Source organism: Aegilops tauschii, chromosome 4, assembly GCF_002575655.3.
Source record: "Aegilops tauschii subsp. strangulata cultivar AL8/78 chromosome 4, Aet v6.0, whole genome shotgun sequence".
Lineage (NCBI taxonomy): Eukaryota > Viridiplantae > Streptophyta > Magnoliopsida > Poales > Poaceae > Aegilops > Aegilops tauschii.
The window spans coordinates 32,554,714-32,573,991 of record NC_053038.3 but is presented as its reverse complement, the minus strand read 5'-3'; the positions used below and the strand labels follow the sequence as shown (position 1 = coordinate 32,573,991).

Genomic DNA, 19,278 nt, shown 5'->3' with positions numbered 1-19,278 from the left:
AGAAGAGAGTTCAGAATCCCGGAGTAAAGATCGAGGAGTAAATGATCCTAATACCACCCAATGGCGACGTGGGCCCATGGGCCGCACAGCCATGTTAGTAAAAGTTTTGCAATGTCTAGACTGAACTTCGGCCAAGGAGTATGGAAGGGGGATTCCTACAGGCAGTCGGCTCTGATACCAACTTGTGACGCCCCTGATTCAATCGTACGCTAATCATGCATGCAAATGTGTACGATCAAGACCAGGGACTCACGGGAAGATATCACAACACAACTCTACAACATAAATAATTCATACAAGCATCATAATACAAGCCAGGGGCCTCGAGGGCTCGAATACAAGTGCTCGATCATAGACGAGTCAGCGGAAGCAACAATATCTGAGTACAGACATAAGTTAAACAAGTTTGCCTTAGGAAGGCTAGCACAAACTGGGATACAGATCAAAAGAGGCGCAGGCCTCCTGCCTGGGATCCTCCTAAACTACTCCTGGTCATCGTCAGCGGACTGCACGCAGTAGTAGGCACCTCCAGTGTAGTAGGAGTCGTCGTCGACGGTGGCGTCTGGCTCCTGGGCTCCGGCATCTGGTTGCGACAACCAGATAGAAGGGAAAGGGGGAAAAGAGGGAGAAAAGTAACTGTGAGTACTCATCCAAAGTACTCGCAAGCAAGGAGCTACACTACATATGCATGGGTATATGTGTAAAGGGCCATATCGGTGGACTGAACTGCAGAATGCCAGAATAAGTGGGGGATAGCTAATCCTGTCGAAGACTACGCTTCAGGCCATCTCCATCTTGCAGCATGTAGAAGAGAGTAGATGGTAAGTTCACCAAGTAGCATCGCATAGCATACACCTACCCGACGATCCCCTCCTCGTCGCCTGTTAGAGAGCGATCACCGGGTTATATCTGGCACTTGGAAGGGTGTGTTTTATTAAGTATCCGGTTCTAGTTGTCATAAGGTCAAGGTACAACTCCGGGTCGTCTTTTACCGAGGGACACAGCTATTCGAATAGATAAACTTCCTTGCAGGGTGCACCACATAACCCAACACGCTCGATCCCATTTGGCCGGACACACTTTCCTGGGTCATGCCCGGCCTCGGAAGATCAACACGTCGCAGCCCCACCTAGGCACAACAGAGAGGTCAGCACGCCGGTCTAAATCCTATGGCGCAGGGGTCTGGGCCCATCGCCCATTGCACACTTACACGTTGCGAACGCGGCCGGAAGCAGACCTAGCCTAGCAGGCGTTCCAGTCCAATCAGGCGCGCGCCACTCAGTCGCTGACGTCACGAAGGCTTCGGCTGATACCACGACGTCGAGTGCCCATAATTGTTCCCATGTAGTTGGTTAGTGCGTATAGACCAAATGGCCAGACTCAGATCAAATACCAAGATCTCGTTAAGCGTGTTATTTTGAAGTAACCGCGGACGCCGACCAGGGCCAGGCCCACCTCTCTCCTAGGCGGTCTCAACCTGCCCTGTCGCTCCGCCACAAGTAATAGTCGGGGGGCCGTCGGGAACCCAGACCCACCTCTACCGGGATGGAGCCACCTGCCCCTTCAGCCCCCATCTCCGAACAGTATCATAAGTAATGTAACAGTATAAAGTATATAGCATATGCCCAAGATCACCTCCCGAAGTGATCACGGCCCAGTAGTATAGCATGGCAGACGGACAAGAGTGTAGGGCCACTGATGGAACACTAGCATCCTATACAAAGCAGTAGGGTAGCAGGTAAGGGTAACAACTGTAGCAACAATGACAGGCTATGCAGTAGAATAGGATTAACCGAAAGCAATAACATGTTACACTACTCTAATGCAAGCAGTAGAGAGAAGGAATAGGCGATATCTGGTGATCAAGGGGGGGGCTTGCCTGGAAGCTCAGCCGAGAAGGAGGGGTCGTCAACACCGTAGTCGTACTGGGTAGCAGCGGCGTCGGTCTCGGGGTCTACCGGAGAAGAAGAGGGGGAAGAAACAGTAAATACGGAGCAAACAAAGCATCACACAAAATATAACAAGGCAATACGCGGTGCCAGGGGTAATCTAACATGGGGATAGGTGATACCGGCGAAGGGGGAAAACATCCGGGAAAGTATCCCCGGTGTTTCGCGTTTTCGGACAGATGAACCGGAGGGGGAAAGTTGTGTGTTCGCTATGCTAGGGATGTGTGGCGGACGAACGGGCTGCGTATTCGGATTCGTCTCGTCGTTCTGAGCAACTTTCATGTACAAAGTTTTTCCATCCGAGCTACGGTTTATTTTATATTGATTTTAAAAGATTTAAATCATTTTTAGCATTTATTTAATTATTTTAATACGAAATTGGATTTATGACATCAGCATGATATCATGCTGATGCCGGCAGTCAACAGCGGTTGACTGGTCAACCTGACGTGTGGGTCCCACGTGTCAGTGACACATTTTAACTAACTAGTTTCAATTAACCTAACCAGGATTAATTAGGGGTGGGCCCCACTAGTCAGTGACTACTTAATTAGCTAATTAACTCATTAATTAATTATTATTATTATTATTATTTATTTATTTTAATTCCGTTTTTTATTCTAAAACATTCTGGGATGGGCCCCGGCTGTCATTGGGCCAGGGGCCCTAACGGGCGGTGGGTCACGGGCGTAGCGTGTGGTTGCCCGCAGGGGGTGCGGCGAGGCGAGGCCATAGCGAAGCGGGCGGTCGCCGGAGGAGGCCGGAGGCGGTGCAGGGGCGGGGGGCGCCGGCGGGCGCGCGACGAGTGGCGGCGTGCGGCGGCTTGGCCGGAGCAGAGCCGCGGCAGGGGACGGGCAGCGGCGGCCACGCACGTAGCAGCCGTAGGCAGGGGCGGCGTCATGCGCGCGCACGGCGGGGCAGCAGTAGCGTGGCGAAGCCAGTGCGGCGAGCGGCGGAGCAGGGAGGTGTGGCGAGGGTGCAGGGCAAGTGCGGGCGCGAGGTGCGGTGCGAGCGCATGCGCGGGAGGCGAGCGCGTGCGCGAGGCGGGCGGCGGCGCAGGCAGCAGGGGGTGACGGGGTGGCGCGGCCGGGCCGGTGAGTGACCATGCGGGCGCAGGGCAGCACGCGAGCGGGGCTGCGGGGCGGCACGAGCGGCATGGCAAGGCGGTGGCCGGAGCGGACGTGAGGCGCGGGAGAGAGGGGAGGTGGAGGCCGAGCCTCACCGCGGGTGCAGGGAACGTGGCAGTGGGGCGCGGGAGGAGACGGAGACGGCGTGACGGAGAGGAGGCAGGCCGGCGATGGCGCCCGGCGAGGTCCAGGCGGCGGCGCGGGCTCCGGACGGCGTCGGCGCGGCGACGAGGCGGGTCGAGCCCCCGATCCAATCGGGGGGAGAGAGTGGGAGGAGTGGGGGTCGTGGGGTTAGGGTTTGCGGGGGGTGAGGGGATAAGGTGTGGCCGGCCTGGCCTGGTGGGTTGGCCCAGTGGGGTTGATGGCCTGCTGGGCCGGAGCCCAGGGAGGTTCTTTTCCTTCTTCTTTTTTTGTTAGTTTTCTTTTCTGTTTTTGTCTTTGTTTCTTATTGTTTTATTTTTTGTAAAATATATACTTGGCATCTAATTTAGTAATTCAATTTAGGCCATTGTCACAAAAAGTCTAGTCCTCAAATAATTTAGTTTGACATTTTATTAATTACAAAAGGTATTTAAATAATTATTTATGCTATTGTTTTATTCATCTGATAGTATTTAAACATTTTATAAAGGTGTGGTTTCTCCACCATAATTACCTATGCAATATTTGGTTCACTCCGGACATTTTAGTTTTAATATTCGAAAACTTTTATTGTTTGACTTGATTTCGAATTTTGAATTCGAACGGGATTTGAACCAGAGTGAGTTTAGTAACAATAACAGTGGTGATGTGGCATCATTAGTAGAGGGTTACTGTAGCTTAATTATCCGGGCGTCACACCCTCATCCTTGATAGTGACTCCGGCGGAGAAGGAGGAGGTGAAAATATTGGTTGGGTGAGTAGTCCAACCCGTCCGTGATGGTGTGACTGGAATGGACTTGCTGGAGGTTTTCCTCAGTCGACGCATCCAACCACTTCAAGCCCGTGATCACCCGATGTGGTTGTACTCGGGCATTGACGACACCACTCGGATCCACCCAGAGGAAGTTGACGAGAAGACGGTGGCGGAGTGGTTGCAGAGCATGACTGGCCAGAAGGACAAACCCAGGGGGTCTAGGAGGCTCCCTCCACTCGACAACACCTACGAACCAGACAAGGTCCAACCCTTTGCTTTCGAGTGTCTTTTGTTCTGATTTGTAACTGTCTCCGACTCTAACTTTTACTTGCCCAATTTCTTGCCTTGTAGACCTATACTGAGATGTACCTAATGCCCAATGGGGAGCAAGACCATGAAGGAGAAGCAAGTGGTGGTGAGAGCGGCGACTGGAAATTTGACGACGGCGACGAGGAAGAGAACGAGGACTCGAGCGAGGGTGAAGAAGTCGATACCCCACCTTGTATTGAAAGGTGTTCCAAGCAGAAGAATGATCCAGCAAGCGTCCGGGGCAAAGTGACGGCACAGACTAGCCAGGCCTCGAAGCGCACTCGGACATCCTCTCCGGTGCCGACTAAGAAGGCTCCGAAGCAGCTCAAGGTTGCACCATCGAAACCTCGGAAGACCCTGCCCAGGATTAAGGTTGACATTCCTGTCGCCTCTGCGTAAGTATTTCTTTCTCATCTTTTGCTCAGGAGATCTTGTATCGGTTGTCGATCTATTTTCTTATTTGACCGAGTGAATTTTGAGAATTGTAGTGCCGCTACTTCTAGGACTTCTATTTACCAGGACGATGATGAGGAGATGGAAGACGCGGTCACATCAAAAGCGGGTATGACTCATGTTATCTTGCCCTTAATTTGCTCATCACGTAAGCGGTCGACTGAACTTATTGCGGTCGATTCTTTTGTAGTTTCGCAGAATGTCATTGAGCTTCCAGACGATGATGAGGATATGGTGCAGAAGCCCATGGGAAGGAAGAGCGGGACCTTTGGAAGGAGGGTGTCAGCTAGCAAGACGCCACAGACTGCGCATGTGCTGGAACCAGTGACTCAGCAGTCCGGAGACGCCAACCGAGCTTCAGTTACTTTTGCTTCACCATTGTCGAGTGTGCGCCCCTCGGCGTCGACTGACCAAGTCCCTGCTTCGTCTGCACAACTCCACGCCTCAGATTCTCAAGCTGCTGCAACCGCTCCATCAACTTCACTCTTTGCTGCCTATCCTGCCCTAGAGGACCCAGTGAGTGCTGCAAAGGAAGCTATACGCCAGGCGGGCCTTATGATGGAGCAGATGAAGGTGGTGTGTGATGCCAGTCAGGCTGCCTACAACGCCAACTCAGCTCTCCAGGCCAACGTCTAGGTTAGTTGACTTCCGAATGGTCCTTAACTTGACGCTTGTTCTGTTAGGATGCTACCTGAAACTGTTGCTTTGTTATCTGTACACCCACTGGGTGTGTTCAACTTTCGCTGAATATATTTCAACTTGAGTCGACCATGTCATGTCGAGTGTATCTTTGAATTAGTGGGGGCACGCAGAGTGCACCCACTGGGTGTAGTCCCCGAGACCACCGTCGAATGTTTGATTCGGTGGGGGTCTGTATCAAAAAATACAGCTGTACAGTTCTTCCACTCGGTGTAGACTGATCGTGTCGAGTGGAATTCGGACCAGTGGGGGCACGCAGAGTGCACCCACTGGGTGTAGTCCCCGAGACCACGGTCGACTGCGGGCAGTCGACGGTGGTCTGAGAACAAGTATTGCCAGACACTTCTCTTTTTTTACCCCACACCGAGTGGAAAGAAAAACCAGTGGGGGCACGCCAAGTGCACCCACTGGGTGTAGTCCCCGAGACTACTGTTGAATGTTTGATTCGGCAGTAGTATTAGAACTTTTTTGCGGTAATAACTTGAACTTGTACCTCTTTCGCTCGGAAGCAATGGATCTCTATCTCAGTCGGTTGGCATGTCTTATTCTTTGACTGCAGAAATTTTGTGACTTCGGGAGTCAGTTTGCTGATTTGCAGAAGCATCAGATCCAACTCGACCTTGATCTGAAATTAGCCAAGGAGAACTTGAAGAAGGCACAGGATGAAGCCACTGCCATGGGTGGTAATAATTTGTCGACTGCCTGTTTTGTCCTCCTTCTTTTTCATTCGTTGAACCGAGTGACACTACTCGAGCAGATGTGCGTAGTGAAAACCAAACTCCAAGCTCGTCTGAAGAATGTTATTTCTTTAGAGAAAATGAAGCAGGCGCTGGAGCAGAAGGACCTTTACCTTGCTGCAGCTCAGAAGACGGCGCGAGAGAAGACCGAACTTGCCGACAAGAAGCTGACTTCAGTCGGCAAATTAGAAGATGAAAACGCCAAACTGAAGACTGCCATCAGCGAGGCCAACAAGGAAGTCGTGCAGCTGAAGAAAGACAAGGCGGCCCTGACTGACAAGGTGGGAGATCTCACTCGAAAGAGAGATGAGTTGGAGGCTTATCTAGGAGGGCTCGCCAAGAAGTTCTTCCTTATGCTTGAAGGTGCTCTCATGTGTCTGACTAACCTGTTGTCGATTCATTATATAACTGTCGACTCATCTTTCATTATGTGCACAGAATTCTGCCAAAACTTCGAGGAAGAGACAGGGCGAATAGAGACAAGCTTGGACCCCATCCTCTCTTCCGTTAAGGACGAAGCTGCCACGAACGTGCTCCGACTGGAATCTTGCCTCTCCAGCGTCATGGACTACCTTGCACGACTGAAGGTGGCGGTGTCGCGGGTTGACTCGACGCTCTGGCCAGGGATGATATTTCGGAATGATCTCGAGTCTCTGATGACTCGACTTAATGAGATCCCTGGTCGAGAGCAAGAATGGAAGAAGTCATTCGCATGATGTGGCGCCGATGTGGCTCTTTCCTTGGTTCGTGTCCATTGCAAGGATGTCAGGGAAGAGAAGCTAGCAGCGATCAAGGTGGCCAATACTAAGAAGCTTGACTTCTAGTCCTTCATGGAGACTTTCATCGAAGCAGCCACTCGTATTGCGGACGAGATTGACTTGGATGAGTTCGTCGAGCCTACCAGCCCTCCTCCAGCGGAGTGAATCAAACTTTATGCTCTGATTAAATTAGCCTCGGTATGCCGAGTGATTTTGTAACAGTTAAACTCCTTCGGGCCTGATGCTCGAGCACTTTTATCTGCGGTTCGGAACCTCGTGGGATTTATCTAGACTTGGTTTTTCTTTGAATATGCTTGCCCTTGTCTCCGAGCGGTACTTAATTTATTCACTCGAAACAGACTTTTGTATGTGAGATGCAGCTCTGAAGAGAAGGTCGTAGACGACCTGCACCTCGTCGTCCTTGTGGATCGAGATGGAGCGTGCATTGTACTTGTGGCACAGCTCCGAGGAGAGGGTTGCATACGACCTGTACCTCGTCGTCCTTGCGGATCGAGATGGAGTGTACGTTGTACTTGTGGCGCAGCTCTGAGGAGAAGGTCATAGATGACCTGCACCTCGTCGTTCCTGCGGATTGAGACGGGACTGCAGCTAAGCCCCCGAGTGAAAGGCTTGTTCACCACTTGGTAGGATTTTCTAATCTTAGGCGAGTACGGGACTGCAGCTAAGCCCCCGAGTGAGAGGTTTGCTCACCACTGGGCAGATTTTTTAAACTTAGGCGAGTACGATACTGCAGCTAAGCCCCCAAGTGAGAGGTTTGCTCACCACTCGGTAGGATTTTTTAAACTTAGGCGAGTACGATACTGCAGCTAAGCCCCTGAGTGAGAGGTTTTCTCACCACTCGGTAGGATTTTTTAAACTTACGCGAGTGCGAGACTGCAGCTAAGCCTCCGAGTGAGAGGTTTGCTCATCACTCGGTAGGATTTTTAAACTTAGGCGAGTACGAGACTGCAGCTAAGCCCCCGAGTGAGAGGTTTGCTCATCACTCGGTAGGATTTTTAAACTTAGGCGAGTACGAGACTGCAGCTAAGCCCCCGAGTGAGAGGCTTGCTCACCACTCGGTGGGATTTTTTAAACTTAGGCGAGTACGAGACTGCAGCTAAGCCCCCAAGTGAGAGGTTTGCCCACCACTCGGTAGGATTTTTTTAAACTTAGGCGAGTACCAGACTGGAGCTAAGCCCCCGAGTGAGAGGTTTGCTCACCAGTCGGTAGGATTTTTTAAACTTAGGCGAGTATGAGACTGCAGCTAAGCCCCCGAGTGAGAGGCTTGCCCACCACTCGGTAGGATTTTTTAAACTTAGGCGAGTACGAGACTGCAGCTAAGCCCCCGAGTGAGAGGTTTGCTCACCACTCGGTAGGATTTTTTAAACTTAGGCGAGTACGAGAATGCAGCTAAGCCCCCGAGTGAGAGGTCTGCTCACCACTCGGTAGGATTTTTTAAACTTAGGGGAGTGCGAGACTGCAGCTAAGCCCCCGAGTGAGAGGCTTGCCCACCACTCGGTAGGATTTTTTATACTTAGGCGAGTACGATACTGCAGCTAAGCCCCCGAGTGAGAGGCTTGCTCACCACTCGGTAGGATTTTTTAAACTTAGGCGAAACGGATTCGCAGCTAAGCCTTCGGAGTGAGAGGCTTGCTTATCACTCGACAGGATTTTTTAAACTTAGGCGAAACGGATTCACGGCTAAGCCTTTCGAGTGAGAGGCTTGCTCACCACTCGACAGGATTTTTTAAACTTAGGCGAAACAGATTCGCAGCTAAGACACCCACTGGGGGATTTTGAACACATATATAAGAAACAACAATCATTTAAGAGACTGTAAAACTATGTCTTTGATAATCAAACTAAGAGGTACTTCTTATTACATCTCAACAGTCTGAATGCTTTAAGTATAAAAGGGGCTGAGCAGCTCCGCATTCCAAGCGCGCGGCTCGTCTTTATTGTGTTCCACATTGTAGAGGCGATACGCTCCGTTGTGGAGCACCTTGGTGATGATGCAGGGGCCTTCCCAAGCAGGACCGAGCTTGTGTGGTCGCTGCTGATCCACTCGATGAACCAAGTCCCCCTCTTGAAACGCTCGACCTCTCACGTTTCTGGCGTGGAATCGACAAAGGTCTTGCTGATAAATGGTCAACCGGATCAGGGCCATCTCTCTTTTCTCTTCCAAGAGATCAACTGCATCTTGCCGAGCCTATTCTGCTTCGGCTTCTGAGAAAAGCTCGACTCTGGGAGCATTGTGAAGTAAGTCACTCGGAAGCACAGCTTCAGCCCCATAGACCAAGAAGAACGGGGTTCGGCCAGTCGACCGATTAGGAGTTGTTCTCAATCCCCAAAGTACTGATGGAAGCTCATCAACCCAAGCACCTGCTGCATGCTTGAGATCACGCATCAATCGGGGTTTTAGCCCTTTGAGAATCACCCCGTTTGCTCTCTCAGCTTGCCCATTCGACTAGGGATGGGCGACCGAAGCATAGTCGACCCGAGTGCCTTGGGAAGCGCAGAAAGCTCTAAACTGATCGGAATCGAAGTACGACCCATTATCTGTGATGATGCTGTGAGGAACTCCATATCTGAATGTTAACTCCCTGATGAAGCTGACAGCAGTACTTGCTTCGAGGTTTTTGATAGCTTTAGCCTCAATCCATTTGGTGAACTTGTCGACTGCTACAAGCACATGGGTGAAGCCACTCCGGCCAGTCCTCAGAGGTCTGACCATATCTAATCCCCAAACAGCAAAAGGCCAGACGAGTGGAATGGTCTTCAGGGCTGATGCAGGCTTGTGGGACATGTTGGAGTAGAACTGAAAACCTTCACATTTGTCGACTATATCTTTTGCCATTTCATTCGCTCGTGGCCAATAGAATCCTGCTCGGTATGCTTTGGCCACGATGGTCCGGGAGGACGCATGGTGACCACAGGTCCCCGAGTGGATGTCATTGAGGATCACTTGACTTTCTTCTGGTGTAATGCACTTCTGAGCGACTCTAGTAATACTTTCTCTGTAAAGCTGTCCGCCCATTACTGTGAAGGCTTTGGATCGACGGAAAATCTGACGGGCCTCTTCTTCATCCTCTGGGATCTCTTTCCTGAGAATATATGCAATGTGCGGCACTGTCCAATCGGGTATGACGACCAAAACTTCCATGATCAAGTCGACCACAGCTGGGATTTCAACTTCAGTTGGATCAGAGGAACTCTTAGGTTGTGGGGGCTCTTCCATGAAGGGATCTTCTTGAACTGATGGTGTGTGAAGGTGCTCCAAGAACACATTGCTGGGAATGGGCTCCCTCTTGGAACCTATCTTTGCCAAATCATCGGCTGCTTGCTTCGTCAGTCGGGGAATGTGGTGGAGCTCTAGCCCTTCAAACTTCTTTTCTAGCTTTCTTACTGTATTACAATAACCAGTCATAGCTGGGCTTCTGATGTCCCACTCCTTCATCACTTGATTGACCACTAAATCTGAGTCACCATAGACCATTAGGCGACGGACGCCGGGTGAAATGGCCATACGCAACCCATACAGAAGTGCTTCATATTCAGCTTAATTGTTGGAGGAATCAAAGTGAATCTGGAGAACATATCTGAGCTTGTCGCCTCGGGGGGATACCAGTACTACCCCAGCACCAGAACCATTCAGCATCTTGGATCCATCAAAGAACATAGTCCAATGCTCCGAGTGAATCTAAGTCGGTTGTTGCTGCTCAATCCACTTGGCGAGGAAATCTACTATTGCTTGGGACTTGATTGCTTTCTTTGCCTCAAACTTGATATCCAATGGAAGGAGTTCAATCGCCCATTTTGCCACTCGACCAGTTGCATCTCTGTTGTTCAGAATTTCTGATAGTGGTGCGTCGCTGACGACTGTAATCGAATGATCAGAGAAATAATGTGCAACCTTCTTCGCGGTCAAATAAATTCCATACACAAGCTTCTGATAATGAGGATATCTCTGCTTGGATGGAGTCAAGACTTCAGAAATATAGTACACTGGGCGCTGAACTTTATAGGCTTTACCTTCTTCTTCTCGCTCGACCGTGAGTACAGTACTGACAACTTGCCCAGTGGCTGCAATATAAAGCAATAGAGGCTCTTTGCTGACAGGGGCAACAAGCACCGGCTCGGTGGAAAGCAGGGCTTTGAGCTCTGCAAACGCTGTGTCAGCTTCCGGAGTCCACTCGAACTTATCAGACTTCTTCATCAGTCGGTAAAGAGGCAATGCCTTTTCACCGAGACGAGAGATGAATCGACTCAAAGCGGTCAAACAACCAGTAAGATTCTGAACGTCATGCACACGCACATGGCGTTTCATTCGAAGGATGGCGCCAACCTTCTCTGGGTTCGCGTCAATCCCTTGTTCGGAAACGAGAAAACCGAGCAACTTTCCTCCTGGAACTCCGAATGTTCATTTTGACGGACTAAGCTTGATATCATACCTCGTCAAATTGGCAAAGGTTTCAGCGAGGTTAGTCAGCAGGTCGGAACCTTTACGTGACTTAACCACAATGTCATCCATATAAGCTTCCACATTCCGACCGATTTGAGTGAGCAAGTACTTCTGAATCATCCTCATAAATGTGGCACCAGCATTCTTGAGATCGAATGGCATGGTAACATAGCAAAAGCACCCGAATGGGGTGATGAAAGCCGTTTATATTTCATCGGGTCCATACAGTCGGATCTGATGATACCCGGAATATGCGTCCAGAAAAGACAAACGCTCACATCCCGCAGTTGAGTCGACAATCTGGTCGATGCGGGGGAGAGGAAAATGATCTTTCGGGCAGGCCCGATTGATATGCTTGAAATCAATACACATGCAAAGTGAATCGTCCTTCTTGGGGACCATGACAACATTGGCGAGCCACTCGGAGTGGTAAATTTCGTGGATGAACTCAGCTGCCAGAAGCCGAGCCACCTCCTCATCGATTGCCTTCCTCTTCTCCACGGCGGACTGACGGAGATACTCCTTAACGGGTTTTGCTTTTGGATCGACTCACAAACGGTGCTCAGCCAGTCCCCTGGGTACACCCGGCATGTCAGAAGGTTTCCATGCAAAGATGTCCAGTTCTCACGGAGGAACTAGATGAGCGCTTCTTCCTATTTGCTGTCGGGTGTCGTTGAGATATGAGTCGGAGCAGCATTGGGGTCGGTCGGTTGAATGTGAACTGGCTTGGTTTCACCAGACGACTGAAATGCAGAATCTGAAGCAGGCTTCTTGGCTCGCAGCAAATCACTCGGATCTGCATTCTTTTGGTATTCTTGCATTTCGACTGTCGCCATCTGCTCATCGGCAATTTTGGAGCCCTTCTGTAGGCACTCTTCCGCTCTCTGCCGATTACCAGTAACTATGATCACACCTCTGGGACCAGGCATCTTCAGCTTCATGTACACGTAACACGGTCGAGCCATGAAACGAGCATATGCGGGTCTGCCCAGAATAGCATGATAGGCGCTTTGAAAGTCCACAACTTCAAATGTCAACTTTTCCTTGCGATAATTCTTTGAATCACCGAAAACCACGTCAAGAGTGATCTGGCCGAGTGATTCAGCTTTCTTTCCAGGAATGACACCGTGGAAACTCATGTTGCTCTCACTAAGCTTGGACATCGGAATGTCCATCCCTTTTAGGGTTTCAGCATAGAGGATATTCAGACCACTGCTACGATCCATCAGTACTTTGGTCAGTCGAGTGCCACCAACAACTGGGTCGACTACCAGCGCTTGCCTCCCTGGAGTGGCAACACGTGCTGGGTGATCGGACTGGTCGAATCGGATTGCAGTTTGTGACCACTTCAAATACGTCATTGTTGCCGGAGGAACCATATTCACTTCTCTATTTATGACTTTCAGTTGAATTTTGCTCTCAATGTCAGCAAAAATCACCAAGGTGGAATTGATGTTGGGGAATCCCTCATCTTCCTCTTCTTTGTCCTCATCCTTATCAGATTCTTTTTCCTTCTCACTGGGTTGTTTTTCTCGAAATTGCTGGATAAGGAGTTGACACTTTCGAGTGGTATGCTTGGGATAAATCAGATTTCCCTCTTCGTCTTTCTTGGTGTGAATGTGACATGGCAGATCCAACACATCATTTCCTGCTTGATCTTTTACCTTCTTGGGGGTCCAAGGCCCCTTGGGCTTTCCCTTGAATTTTCCTTGAATCACGGCTGCGGTCGCACCAGGCCCAGCGGGTTCAGCTTTGCGCTTCTGTTTCCGATTGGAGTTACCACCTCCGGTGTCCTGGCCGACTGGTTTACCTTTCCCACTGCGGAGCTGATCCTCTTCTTCTCCGTTGGCGTACCGAGTGGCTATTTCCATCATTCGGGTCAGAGTCATATCTCCTGTTCGACCGAATTTCAGGTTAAGCTCTCGATACCGGATGCCCTCCTTGAAGGCGCAAACCGTGTGATGCTGAGATACATTTTCCACTGTGTGGTGCAAAGTGGTCCACCTCTGGATATAATCTCTCAAAATCTCATTCGGCTTTTGTACAGAATGTTGCAATTCTGCCAACCCCGCTGGTCGTTTGCGAGTGCCTTCAAAGGTTCTGACAAACACTTGGGCTAGTTCTTCCCAGCTGAATATACTGCCTGGGGCCAGCTGATTCAGCCATGCTCTGGCTGAACCCTCTAACATCAAGGGAAGATGTTTCATAGCTACCTCATCATTTCCACCACCGATCTGCACCGCCACTCGGTAATCTTCCAGCCAAGTGTCAGGCTTCGATTCACCAGTAAACTTACTAACCCCAGTCGCCAACCTGAAATTGGGAGGGATCTCAGCAGCTCTGATGGCTCTGCTAAAACACTCGGGGCCTGAAACATGTACTCTGCTGCCACTCGGACGATCTCTGTCAAGTCCCTCTCTATGTGCTCTGTTTCTGTTGACCAGACCTTGCACGAGGATCGACCTCGCATCAAAACCTGGCTCTCTTGGGTCGACTGGTACCCTACGCTCACCACTGTGCGGGCGCCTGTCATCATATTGCCGGGGCACATATGATCCACTCCTCGGAGGAGGTGTAGGCACTCGACGGTGATCATCGCGACCGAGTCGGTGATCGTACTGCTCATGGTTCCGACCCACGTTTTGCTCTTGGCGATGCCCATGTCCCTCACGCCGCAGAAGCGATCTTGGGCTGTGTGCAGACTGAACTGTATCTGCCATTACAGATCTGCTATGAATTCTGTTACGAGACTCAGATACCGCTGTGTTCTGTTCTCCCGCTGCTCTGAGCAGTGCTCTGATATGCATCAAACCTGTTCCATCCTCCAACTGTGATAGCTGAATAGACTCTGCTATACGGGCTGCAGCGGTAAGATTCTGAATCAGAGTGCGGTATACCTGTGACTCGGGAGGAAACAGTTGCCGCTGACGTCGACTGGACTCAGGGATCTGCCGTTGAGCACGCTCGTCGAGTGCGTGCTGAAGGTTCTCCAGTCGAGTGCGCTCAGCCAAAGTGGCCAGGCACGTCGCCTCCAAGGCCCGAGCCTCAGGGGTCTCCCCAACGATAGGCGTGAGAAGCGCTTCCTCATTGCGGCGGCGAAGTTCCTCCCTCTGCTGTGAGGTGAGGGCTTCGGGATGATATTCCTCATGAACGTCTGATGGATCGCCACCGTCATCGCTGCTGTCGCCGCGACGAAAACCAGGCGGACTGTGCGGCGCGTTAACCACCAAAACTTCTGCCGCAGGGTCGCTGCTATCGTACTCGGAAAGGGTCTCGACGAAACCAGTCGAACAGGTCGTAGAGAGATTCGTCGGGCTCGATCGCCGCGACTTGTGGGGTGTCCGACTGGCGTGCCACCGCATGTTTCACCCACCGCTATAGCCGCGACCGACCGGATCGCATGCACCGGCGAACAGTAGGGAGTGAAGATACCACGGGAGCCGACCGGTACTGGGTCGACGGCTGCCGCAGAAGGACGCCGCGGACGCAGGCGCGAAAGTGCATCGCCCCGCGGACGGGGAGCGTCTCAGCGTCGAGAGGGGCTTCCTGGAGCCAGGCTGAGTCGTCGGCGACGAAAACGAGCGCACCGAGATGGATCTCGTGGCCCTCAGCCAATCCACCGCCGGAAACCATGATGATGGGAATCGGAAAAATCGCAACCTCACCGGAAAGTCGCTAAGACACCTGCCCCACGGTGGGCGCCAACTGTCGTGGTTCTAAGTATGACAGTAGAATGGGGGGTAGGTATGAGGAGGCAAGATCCTAGCTACGATGAGGTTGTGCATGCAAGATTTACGAGTTCAGGCCCTTCTCGGAGGAAGTAACAGCCCTACGTCTCGGTGCCCGGAGGCTTGGTCGATTGGATTATGTGTGAAGTTACCGGGGGTGCGAACCCCTGTGCCAGTGGAGGGGGTGGCTTATATAGAGTGCGCCAAGACCCCAGCCAGCCCACGTTACAAGGGGTTCAATGTACATAAAGATAAGGCGTTATTGATAACGCCAATAGTAAAGATACATAAATAACCATTAAGACTACAGAGTGAATGCGGACCATTGTCATCCTAGGTGAATCTAGGTCTTCTGTACTCCGAGTGGTTTCTCATCTGGTCGAGTGAATATGTCTTGGTCGAATGACACCAGCTTATCCGAGTGGAATGTTTCTAGTCGAATGGATGCTGCTGTCCTTTGAATATCCTTGTCCTTAAGGTGATGTTCTTGGGTAGGGTGTCTAAGTCAGGCCTATTACCCTACCCTAGGTACATATCCTCGTCAGCCGCATCAACATTAAGCTTGTGAAAACCGACTGGTGGTGGAACCTAGCTTCTACTTGCAGCTATTATTTGCGCTGGTGCTCTAGTTCTCTGCTTTGGGATTGCGAGCTGTAGATCATCCAGGTAGCGTTTTACAAACATATGTGTAGACATTGGGCTTTGATGTTCACCTTCATGGATAAACTTCCGTCACACCGATCAAATCGCCCATAATGTTACTACCAATTTTGTGAACTCCGCATGCGATACTGATTCCAACATAGTGAAAATCCAGTTTTTTGGGTTTGGCTCCGCGGTGGGACATATGTTCAACTAGCTCTGCTTCAGATAGTGCCCACACACACCGCGCCATCGAGCAGAGGAGGAGTGAGTGCATCCACGAGTCATCTGCACCGCATAGTGCACAAGTAAAAGAAGTGCCCACACTTCGGTGCTGTCTCACATCGGCAGTAGGTAGTGAGCAGTGGGCAAGTCTCCACAGAAACACCCTCACCTTGGATGGGACATCTGTTTTCCACAACCTTGACCAGATGGTGCATTCTTTTGCATTTTCAGAAGAACCCGATTTGCCTTCTAACCATGATTCACGTCGAATCTTCGTTGCCACTAGCATTCTATAGGCAGACCGCACTGAAAATTCACCATTTTTATTATGTGCCCAGGCCCAAAAGTCCTCACACTGCCTTGTACTAATTAGTATATTCAGAATTAGCTCCGCATCAGCTGGTAGGGAAACACTATTGATCAGCTCCCGTTTCCATGTGTCCATGTTAGGTAGCACGAGTTCAGAGACCATTTGCGGTCTATTCGATGGTAAACATGCCAGCGGACGCATGGAATGTTCCCTGGGTAACCAATTTTGCTGCCACAGGTTGGTCGAGTTACCGTCACCAATTCTCCTTATAAGTCCATGAGTGAGAATTTCTTTACCTTCCATTATATCTCTCCAAATCTGAGATGGAGTACTTCCAAGTTCAGCAGTAAGAAACTCTGTGTTCTGAAAATACCGGGCCTTCAAGATTCTTGCGCTACGGGTATCTGGGGACTGCATAATTTGCCATGCTTGCCTAGCAAGCAGGGCAAAATTGAAGAGTTAAATATCACGAAAACCAAGACCTTCATATTTTGGTCTAGTCATAACTTCCCGCGAGACCCAACATGTTTTCCTCTCTCCACATCTACTACCCCACCAAAACTTTTGAATGATAGAATTGATGTGCTGACTCAACCCTCAAGGTAGTTTAAAACAAGACATCGAATAGGTCAGGTTATGATCGGGTTCCTGCCTTGGCGTGAGGGTGCCGGTCACAATGTTTTGACAAAGCATGTAACAATTTGTATGTAGGAAACCAGGTATAGCATGTGCAGGCAACTATTTGTGTTAGAAGCAGAACATAATGGAACTGAAGATGACAATCACATTATAAGATATAATCAAGCTCGGTGCTTTCATACGATCAGAGATAGAACACAGGACCATTGTTTACGACAGAGAGATAGGAACTAAAACCTAAAGTCTATACATGCCTTGTTCAGAGCAAAGTGAGAACAGCAACATGTTACCAGGCGCTACCTTCCAGTACAAAGACAACAACTGGAATCCAAAGGATATATATTTCTTGTTGAGAAGAACATCAAAAGGGCAAAGATAATGCTCCGCAAACATGCTGGGTACGATGTGCCGACCGAAGCTCACCAGATACTATCCGTTGTCTCCAGGCCCTGCTCCAATTTCATGCCAATATAGCGTAGTCTCTTTGCAAATTTTCCTATGCTTGCAAGTGTTGTTTTCATGGCCCCTTTGGTGTTGTCTTGCCCTCTTAGGTGCCGAGCAGCTGTCGTATTTTGTATCTGAGTAGAATATGAGCTCATGTATCTGACAGCGTAGTATACCATCCTTTGTGTACCTTCTTGATTGTCTTGTTTGTTGCAACCAGCAACTTTACCAGGTGTGTGACTTGATTTTCCAGCTTTTTATGTGGGTGTAGTGATAGTCCCTGATTTCTTTGCCACATGCATCCTCCAAAAATCTAATGGCTTCGATAGCAGCACTGTCTTCTGCTTGTTCATAGTTATTTGAGATCAAACCAGATATCGAGGTTGGAACAAGCAAACCATCAAACAACTGCAACGATGAATTAGAAGTAACCGTCACACGAGACTTGTTGCCCGGACATGTGTTGTGATGGTAAATTGCAGGGGTCAACTTGAGAGCTTGCAGCATGAGGGAAAATATGTGGGAATAGGGAATCACTATTAGATAGTGATCTTCCCGCGGAGGAAAGTAAAGGATAAAATAATTGTTTTACAAAGGGATAATCTCACAAGTTACTACATTGATTTGTAAAGCAGGAAACAATAAGTTTAAGTTTTGTTGATCAAACTAAATCAAGATTAGGTGTATCATTGTACACTTGACACTTAGTGCTACTGTAAGATGAAAAACAAATTGAACTCAGGAAAGAAGGCAGTTAAAAAACATGTTTCTGCACTAAATAAATTGGTTTAGTGCTGAAACAAAAAGACTCGTGAGCTAACGATTCGGTGTCGGTGCACTATTTGAGTTTCCGATGCATGGTGCCCTGGTTTTACCTAGAGATCTGCATCCATGACTTTTGTAGCAGAGAAAAATAGGGTCCTTTTTCGTTTGAAAGCTAGCAATATGGGACTAAATGAATATGAAAGTAGAGCAGGTACGTCATATATAGTTGATTAAATATCTTGATCCTAATATTGAGTGTAAACCGCGAGTTTTACCTCAAATCACAGACAAGAGTAAAAGTCATTGGACATTGGACCACCTACTACCAGTCAGGGTTTCTAATTCACTGAAAAATAGTGGTTAAGCAGGGGTTCCTAGGTATATTTAGGTGTACCAGTGAATTAATAGGACATTCAGCATGATCGGGCATGGGAACAATGAGGAAACTATCGATAAAAAAAGAAAACCATGCTGACAAATCAGTTATGATAGGGGTTCACGTTGTTACCTTTGGTTCCGGGGTTCTTGTCCTTGATGATGCCGAGCCTAGAGATCCCTTATCACAAACAGCCCCAATGCCCATGTCGTCCATGCGCTGTGTGCTGGATTTAAGCTAGAAGAGTGAGATTGGGGCAGGGAGAAAGTAGAGAACGAAGGATAGAGGAACCAAGGCGTTGAATCACCTCTGGTGTGACAAGCGTCGAGGATCGACCATCAAAGCCGATGGCGCAGGCGTCGCTGAGCAAAGAGAGGAGTTAGGGTTCGGTTTGATTGGGGATTTAGGTCAAAATCCAGCATCGTGGTGTTTATATACCGTGCAGAACCTGAGTAAGACGTGTATGGGCTCTAATCGTGTGGGCCTTTAAAATTACCTATCATGGGCCTGGTTCTCTGCTTGGTTCTGTGGATGGGAAAGGCTCATTGATGTCGTTGCTTACCTTAAATGTTGTTGCTCATTTAGATCGATTTTTTAGTTCTCTAAAAAAATCAATTTTTTATGTTTAATCAATATAATGTATTTATATGTGAGTTTTTTCCTTTGGAGCGAAGCATGCCAAGAGTGAATAATCAATGATCATTCACTTTTTAATAAAGAGTTGTATATGTCTAGAGAAACAAATAAGTTTATTGTAGCT

At 49.4% G+C, this 19,278-nt stretch overlaps 1 long non-coding RNA gene across 2 annotated transcripts; it reads right to left on the bottom strand.

The window, feature by feature from the left end:
• Positions 1 to 290: 290 nt before the first annotated feature.
• LOC141021181 (uncharacterized) lies at positions 291 to 18,908 on the bottom strand. 2 transcript variants are annotated; one of them, XR_012181283.1, is made up of 3 exons: positions 18,826 to 18,908; positions 18,651 to 18,744; positions 291 to 583 (listed from the first exon to the last, which is right to left on the bottom strand). It is a non-coding gene; the product is annotated as an uncharacterized lncRNA (long non-coding RNA). The 2 variants fall into 2 exon arrangements; XR_012181284.1 differs by lacking the exon at positions 291 to 583 and adding an exon at positions 1,596 to 1,954.
• Positions 18,909 to 19,278: the final 370 nt, after the last annotated feature.